This window comes from Hakea prostrata, chromosome 5 (assembly GCF_041222555.1).
Source record: "Hakea prostrata isolate BN-2017 chromosome 5, UWA_Hpros_2, whole genome shotgun sequence".
In the NCBI taxonomy this organism is placed as follows: domain Eukaryota; kingdom Viridiplantae; phylum Streptophyta; class Magnoliopsida; order Proteales; family Proteaceae; genus Hakea; species Hakea prostrata.
Window position 1 is genome coordinate 54,780,187 of NC_142604.1, and position 8,153 is coordinate 54,788,339.

At 36.1% G+C, this 8,153-nt stretch overlaps 1 pseudogene; it reads right to left on the minus strand.

The window, feature by feature from the left end:
* Positions 1–3,437: 3,437 nt before the first annotated feature.
* LOC149016605 (F-box/kelch-repeat protein At5g60570 pseudogene) lies at positions 3,438–5,343 on the minus strand (annotated as a pseudogene).
* Positions 5,344–8,153: the final 2,810 nt, after the last annotated feature.

Here is an 8,153-nt window from a genome sequence, read left to right on the forward strand (position 1 = left end):
GAATGTCACACAAATTCTTTTTGTAAACTTAGAAACATCAGAGATTCAGAATTCAAAAGGAATTTGATAAATGAAAATTTTATCTTCAAAGTCAAGAACTTAAGCCGTAGGTAGGTATGTTTTCATTCACAACTGTTCAATAAATTGATATCTTTATTCAATACAAAAAAAATCATATTCAAAACATTGTTAACAAGTAAATCGACGATAATTTAGTATTCGACAAAAAAAAAAAAGTATTTTTTTCATAACTAAAGAAAATGATGTTTTAGTTACAAACATAGCTATATGTTTTTAATAAATTTTTTTTTGAAATATCACAGTAGATTTGTTAGATATTCATGATGAGAAGTTGGGGTATAGATTTGTTAAATATTAATTCTTTATGTAATAGTTTTTATTATTTATAATATATTATCTCGCTTTAGTCAAAAAACAAAATCAATATTTTATTGAACTAAAAATGACTTTGTTGGAAAAATAAAAATTACCTTAAAAATAATAGAAAAAGTGAATTTATAGTCTAATATGATCAAAGTGATTGAATGTCAAAATCAAGACTCATATCGATGTTAGTATGAAGATCAGGGTAAAAATCTAGTACTATAGTACATGATCATCGTCAAATTAATATTAAGATTAGGCTAAAATTAGGGTCAGGATCAGGGCCAAAATCATATACATGCTTATTACATTGGTAATGAGGTTATAATTTATTTTTATTAATTTTCTACAAACATGTTCATGTTTCTAAAATTTGACACGTGTCAAGTATCCACCTATATGTATTACAATTAATTCCTCTCCATGTGGGTGGAGGGTCCAGAGTCTTTAGACTCAAAGCAGGGCCAGGATCAAGGCTAATATCAGGGCCAAGATCAGGGCTAGAATCAGGGCCAAGATCGGGGCTAGAATCGGGGGCCAAGATCGGGGCCAAAATCGGGGCCGGGATCGGGGCACGGGTCGGGGCAAAATCGGGGCCAAGATCGGGGCTTGGGTCGGGGCCAAAATCGGGGCCAAAATCGGGGCCAAGATCGGGGCACAGGTTAGGGCCCAAAAATCAGGGACGGGCCGGGATGGACTGGGCGGGCCAGAGAGTAATCCCAGGCCCGCCCTTGGCCCTTAGGGCCAAAATCTTTAGTCCAAGCCCTATTTGGGCTCAGGGCGGGCTTAGGGCGGGCCAGGGGCGCCAGGGCCAAACTTGCACCCCTAGAAATGACATTTGCAAAGATTTGGGAGACTAGTATAGTTGCCGTTGAGGTGCCACTTCTACCCTCACAGCTAGAGGATCCCGACTCGCCACCAAATGTGTGTAAGGATAATATCCGTCTAGATGGAAAATGTCCTTGTGCCAAAAAGAAAGGAAAAAAAAATTTAAATATAAACGTGCAGATTTTAATCTGTTGAGTCGAGATTTTTATGTTTGTGTTTTTTCTCTTTTAATACAAATAAGCTTTTAGTTAAAAAAAATAAAATCTTGTGCGGCATATACTTTTTGTTGTCAACCATTCAAATTTTTGCACATAAGCAATAGAATATTTGCAAAGGTTACCCTTTGTTTTACTATTGGATGTATTTTACTGTTCGTGTGATGAGTTTTAAATGGTCAACAATACTACTAGTATGACACCAAAAAGTAGCAAAGTGATCCAAATTCCAAAAGATGTATTGTTCTCTCATAATTTTTCAACAAGAATTGAGTTATGTGTTTGATAATCCGTATTGAAGAGCAATACCCTAGCTACGAATACTACTCTAGATGATGGAAAATTTTGTATAAATTAAAATTTCATCTCACTAATCCTTTTGACATAATTATAATGGAAAATCCGTAGGGTTGACGAAATTTACATCAGCATAATATAAAAAAACATTTCTAGCCAGGAACTTCTTCACCATCAGAACCGTTGGCTCATCAGTTACTCCAGAAGCTTTTCTAAAAGATCAAAAGAAGGAAAAGAAAAAGAAAAAAAAATCAGAAAATTAGGTTAGCATTCCACTCATTTTATCTTTCTTTTTAAGACTACCATTAGAGAAAGAATGTAAACATCGAACATGTGCACCACTCACCTGATTCCAATGTATGCTTTTTAAGGCTGAGGCAGGCTCACTCCTTCCCTGTTTTCATGAGCTACGATCAAAAACTTTTTCAGAACCAAAAAGAGGTTTGGAGGGTTCTTTGAGTAGCGCTAGCATAGATCCACTTGGGCACAGAGACAAGACAGAATCTGATACCTTGAACTCATACTGAAAGGCATTGGTCTTCGCCGATGAGGCCAAATTTTGATGTTATCGCTGTTTGCATCCTAGTATCCAGTTTTTATATATATATATATATATATATATATTATATATATATATATATATATATATATATATTTGGTTAGATGAATGAGTCAGCCAACAAGAAGAGGTTTTTACGATGGCACGGTTAATGCAAACATGTTGCAAGCTTATTGAGGTGTCAAAAAAGGCCAGAGTGGAAATGAGCTTTGTAGTGAGTTGGGAGACCAGTATAGTTGCTGTTCTTCAAGTTAATCTTACCTAGTTTTCACCAGTTTACAATAAATAAATAAAAAAAGAAATTGTATTTTTTTCTCTGATTCACCCACTTCACCTTTTTCTCTCATCGCCTCTTGGCTTGTAATTGGATGTATAAAGTTTGTAAAACTAACATAATGAGTTCTACCGGATATGCAATCATCTTAATATGAATGAGGAAATTCGGTCGGTACATTGTCATTGTTGTGCAAAGATCATATTCCTTATTTACCCAGAAAAATTAGAATCAATCTCCCTAGCATTTGTCTCCAGTCATTTCATTAAATTTTATTTAATTGCTAAGTAATCACTCTAGCTGTAGAATTCACCTAAAAGTTTCAAATACCAAAAGAAGTCCCCCTATTCATTTGTTTTCATCAAATTTCATAGAATATCAAAAGAATGAGGTGTATTGTCATTGGGCTCATATACAGTTTGGATAGTTTGCACGCACTAATAGGTGAACATTCATTTGAGAGCAAATCATATGGTATTTTTCTTTTCATAAACACCTGTTCTCGTATGTAAATCACAAAAATGAGACATGTAGTAGGCTCTCAGGTGTACCTTAGTTGATGGTACACACATCTAATTATAGAAATATATGAATACCAAAATTGTATATAGATAACTCAACACCTAGAAAGAGCTGAATCCAAAATGGGTAAATGACTACTAAATGGCAACAACAGTACAACTCAAAAGATACAATTATGCTCAAAGGCAACTTAGAGTGTATTTGAAATATCTAAACTTCTCAGATCATTGAGTTCATAGGTGCATATTTGGGGTAAACTCTTTAATGGTGCGTTGTCAAGTAGACTGGTCTAACCTTCCAAACGAAATCCAAACAGAGGGTATAAATCCAACTGATAAGATAGTCATGCAAGCATCAGCTAGCAACCCATCACTGCACAGTTTTGCACAAACCCACCTACTTTCTCTCGGGCGGAAAGAACTTCCCATTCTGGTCCCTCATTGCCATCCTCCGGACACCACGAATACAGCATGAAAGCATCATGAAAAGTCCCTGGGCGTTCAGCAATGAAAAGCAACTTGTCATCACATGCCTTAAATGCTACACCCCAACCATTGATATTGTTAGCTCTGACTGGCAGTCTCTTCACAATATTCCATGTATTATTGGTTTTATCATATTTGCTCACCACATCTGTAGTTACATCAGCAGCATAAAGCTGATTCTTAACCACAGCCACGAGAGGAGGAGTCGTCATAGGTCCACCATGCCAACCAGGGATCATGTCAATTATCCTCCTCCATGTTCTTGTCTCCATATTGAACTCTTCACCACAAGTTAAACGCTCATCTTGACTGTCAACTCCTCCAATAACGTAGAACTTGCCATCCATGAAGAATCCTGCACAAAGTCTACGAGGAAAGCTCATATCTGGCAAACATTCCCAAGAACCCGATTCGGAATTGAATAGCTCAGCAGATTTCTGAACACAGCTATTTAGGTTAATTCCTCCAGCTACAATGGCAATTTCTCCTAAGCTACCTGAAGCAAACAAGCATCGGGGATGATTCATTAAAGGGCCCTTAGACCATTGATCATCAAGCAAGCTGTACTTCCATATGGTAAACCCTGATAGTTCAAAACCAAAGACAAGGAGCTCGGTTCCTACTGCAAGAGATTCTCTGTCTCCATGTGTGAAGCAATAATCCCCTGGAATTATAGGTAACCTCATCCACCTACGTCTTCTAGGATCAAAAGCTTCCCAAGGCATATCACTAGTAGCTAGATAAACCCATTGTTCAATAAAACCCATTTGACGCCTCCACTTGTAAAGAACCCCAGTAGAAATCAACGCATTAATCTTTTTATTCACAGATGCAAGATTTGGGTAATCCGATCTGCTCGCCCAAATAAGAACATCCATTGCAATGTCATCATAGAGACCTGGTATGACATCACCTGATGATTGACCCGTAGAATCTCCACCCGATCCTTGGGCAGCCATGGCTGGTGAGTTAGAAATTGGTATTTCCTTTTCCTTCTCTGCCTCTTGAGTGTATCTGTGACCCATGGATAACTCTGTAATAGATACAAAGACAGATTAGAAGACAAACAATAACTCATACGTCACAGCACGAGCAAGAGAAGTATCGAAGCAAAGATAATGGATGAATCTGACCAACAGTTAACAGAGGGGCAAAAACTGAATAGAGAATTGAAATGGAATTGCATGCATCATGATACAATCAGATGAAACAAAAAAAAAATTAATCTGAACAAGGAACCAAAGGGAATTCACGATCTGCATACGAACGAATTACGAAACTACATCAGTTTCAATTGACACGTTTTCAACCAAAGAAACATTATGAAAGTGAGGAGATGAAAATACCTGAAGAAAATGAAACGGATAAATAGCTTGAATATATATGCAGGAATATCTCAAGAGGAGTCCCCTTCAACAAGGCCAACAGAATGCTCTGAACCTCAAACCTCGTAGACAACCTGAAAATTTCTGAAATCCAGAAATTGCCGAGGAACGGATCCAGAGAAAGACCACACAGTTCCGGTGTAAAAGAAAAAACTTTAAAACCCAGAGAAAGAAATGCCAGTAACGCACGGTCGCTCAGGGATCTACTGCGGTATATATCAACGCAATCTCTACGTAACAGTCCACCGGAAAACGATCATTAATGCACGATCTGGCGGATTCTTTCAGGTACACAGCCTTGCCAGATCTAATCAAAGAGAGGGAAGAGAGGGAAGTTCAAACTTCAGAGAGTCTCTTCTTACGTCAAGAACTTCTTCTGCTTCTGCTTCTCCATGGCTCTCACCCTTTAAAAACGAGTGTTTTTCAGGATTTTGCTTTTCAAAATTTCTTTTTACTGCATGCTTGTGCAGTCGGAAGCCGTAAAAACTGGGAATAGGGTAGGACGGAACGGAGAAAAAGTGAAGAAACCCTAAAGCAAGCAAAAATAATTAATGGTCTTCTACAACCCATTTTTTTTTTCCTTTTTTAGAACTGAGATAACCCTGGCCAGCTTAGTGCATCTTGACCCATCTTTTGTTCAAGAATAAATGCTGGAAGGAGGACAGTCATAGCTGTTTGCATCCTGGTATAATCTCCAGCAGAGAGAAATTGAATTCTTCCTTCATTTCTGAACATTTAATACATTTATGATCTTTGCTTCTCTTCCTTCATAACCGTCATCCCAATGTTTCTCTTTTCATTCCTATTGCGGTTCATTCTTACCCAGAAAAAGGAATCCTAGATGACAGTCCAGGGACACATATGCTTTCAGTAGTATCCAAAGCTTTCCTATTCTTATTCATCTTGTAGTTGCACCCATATTAGGGTTCCTCATAAAAGCTTAGAATGAGATCTGGGTTTGTAGAAAACTTCATGTACTGTAGATTACTGAAATTCCTTTTGGGTGAGTGTTTTTTATTCTCAGTTCGTGGGTTCTGGATCTAAAGCATTTCTTCGTGTTGGTTGTGGGGAATGGGCTTCGGCAAAGTGCCAATTGAGTGCGAAATGAAACTGAAATTTAGAAAGACCGTAGATTACCTCAACATTAACAAAATTATCTTTTGTTCGATTAATTAGTCAGCCATGGAAGTGTAAGAATAGAGAGTAACTATCATTCCCCAACAAAAGTTATCCAGGATACTATGGTTAATTTAAACAAGTTGAAAGTTTGTAGTGGTACAAAGCAAGTCCAGAGTGGAAATGACATCTGCAAAGAGTTGGGTGATTAGTGCAGTTGCCATTGAGTTGCCACTTCTACCCTCACAGCTAGAGGATCCCGACTTACCACCTAATAGGTGTAGGGGTAATTTCTGTCCAGAGGGAGAACATCCTTGTGCCAAAAAGTACAAAAATATAAATAAAAACATAAACATGCAGATTTTAATCTTTTGAGTCGATATTTTATGTTTCTGTTTTTTCTCTCTTTTGATATAAATAAGCTTTTAGTATTAAAAAAAAAAAAAAAATCTTGTGCCGTTGGACATTTTGTTGTCAAGTAGAATATTTCTGAAGGTTACCCTTTGTTTTACTATTTGATGTATCTTATTGTTCATGCGACGAGTTTTAAATGGTCAGCAATTGTAGCAGCATGACACCAAAAATAGCAAAGTGATCAACATTCCAAAAGATGTATCATTCTCTCATAATTTTTCAACAAGAATTGAGTTAGGTGTCTGATAATCTGTATTGGATAGCAATACCCTACCTACGAATGCTACTCTAGATGATGGAAAATTTTGTATAAATTAAAATTTCATCTCACTAATCCTTCTAACATAATTATGATGGAAAAATTTGTAATATTGACAAGCGACCACAGGTTTACATCTTGAGGTTAATGTAACTATCATTCAGCAACAAAAGTTATACATGATACTGGGGTTAATGTAAACAAGTTGCAAGTGTGTAGAGCTACCAAGCAATTCCAGAGTGGAAATGACATCTGCAAAGATTTGGGAGACTAGTATAGTTGCCATTGAGGTGCCACTTCTACCCTCACAGGTAGAGGATCCCGACTTGCCACCAAATGGGTGTAGGGATAATCTGTCCAGATCGAAAATGTCCTTGTGCCAAAAAATAAAAAATATATAAATTTAAACATAGACATGCGGATTTTAATCTGTTGAGTTGAGTTTTTTATGTTTGTGTTTTTTTCTCTTTTAATACAAATAGGCTTTTAGAAAAAAAAAAAAAAAAAAAATCTTTTGCGGCATGGACATTTTGTTGTCAACCATTCAAATTTTGGCACAATAATAGTAGAATATTTCCAAAGGTTACCCTTTGTTTTACTATTGGATGTATCTTACTGTTCGTGTGACGAGTTTTAAATTGTCAACAATAGCAGTAGTATGACACCAAAAGTAGCAAAGTGATCAAAATTCCAAAAGATGTATTATTCTCATAATTTTTCAACAAGAATTGAGTTATGTGTTTAGTAATCCGTATTGAAGAGCAATACCTTAGCTACGAATACTACTCTAGACGATGGAAAATTTTGTATAAATTAAAATTTCATCTCACTAATCCTTTTGACATAATTATGTTTAAATTTTGTAATGATATTGAAGTAAGCTGATTCGTACTTGTTATGATGCTCTAGTGAACAACCAATAACAAAATAGTTAGATTTTCTGGTTTTGGACTTTCTGGCTTAGAGAAGGAATAAAAGAAAGAAAAAAAAGACTCTACATTCCTTTAATAATCACAGTTATTGCTAATGATTCTTTTCTTCATTTAATAGATGCTAAAGGCTCACATTCCTTTGACTAACCAAACAAAAGGAATATCTTGCAAGTTAATCTTAACTAGTTTTCGCAGTTAAAAAAAAAAATGTATATTTTTTATTCACCCACTTTACCTTTTTCTCTCATCGTCTCTTGGTTTTTAAGTGGATTTATAAAGGTTTGTAAAACTAACATAATGAGTTCTTCCGAATGTGCAATCATCCTAATTTGAACAAGGAAATTTCAGTCCATACATTGTTATTGTTATGCAAATATTATATTCCTCATTTACCCAGAAAAATTAGAATCAATCTCCCTAGCATTGTCTCCAGTAAATTCATAAAATGTTATTTATTGGGTAAGTAATCACTCTAGCTGTAGA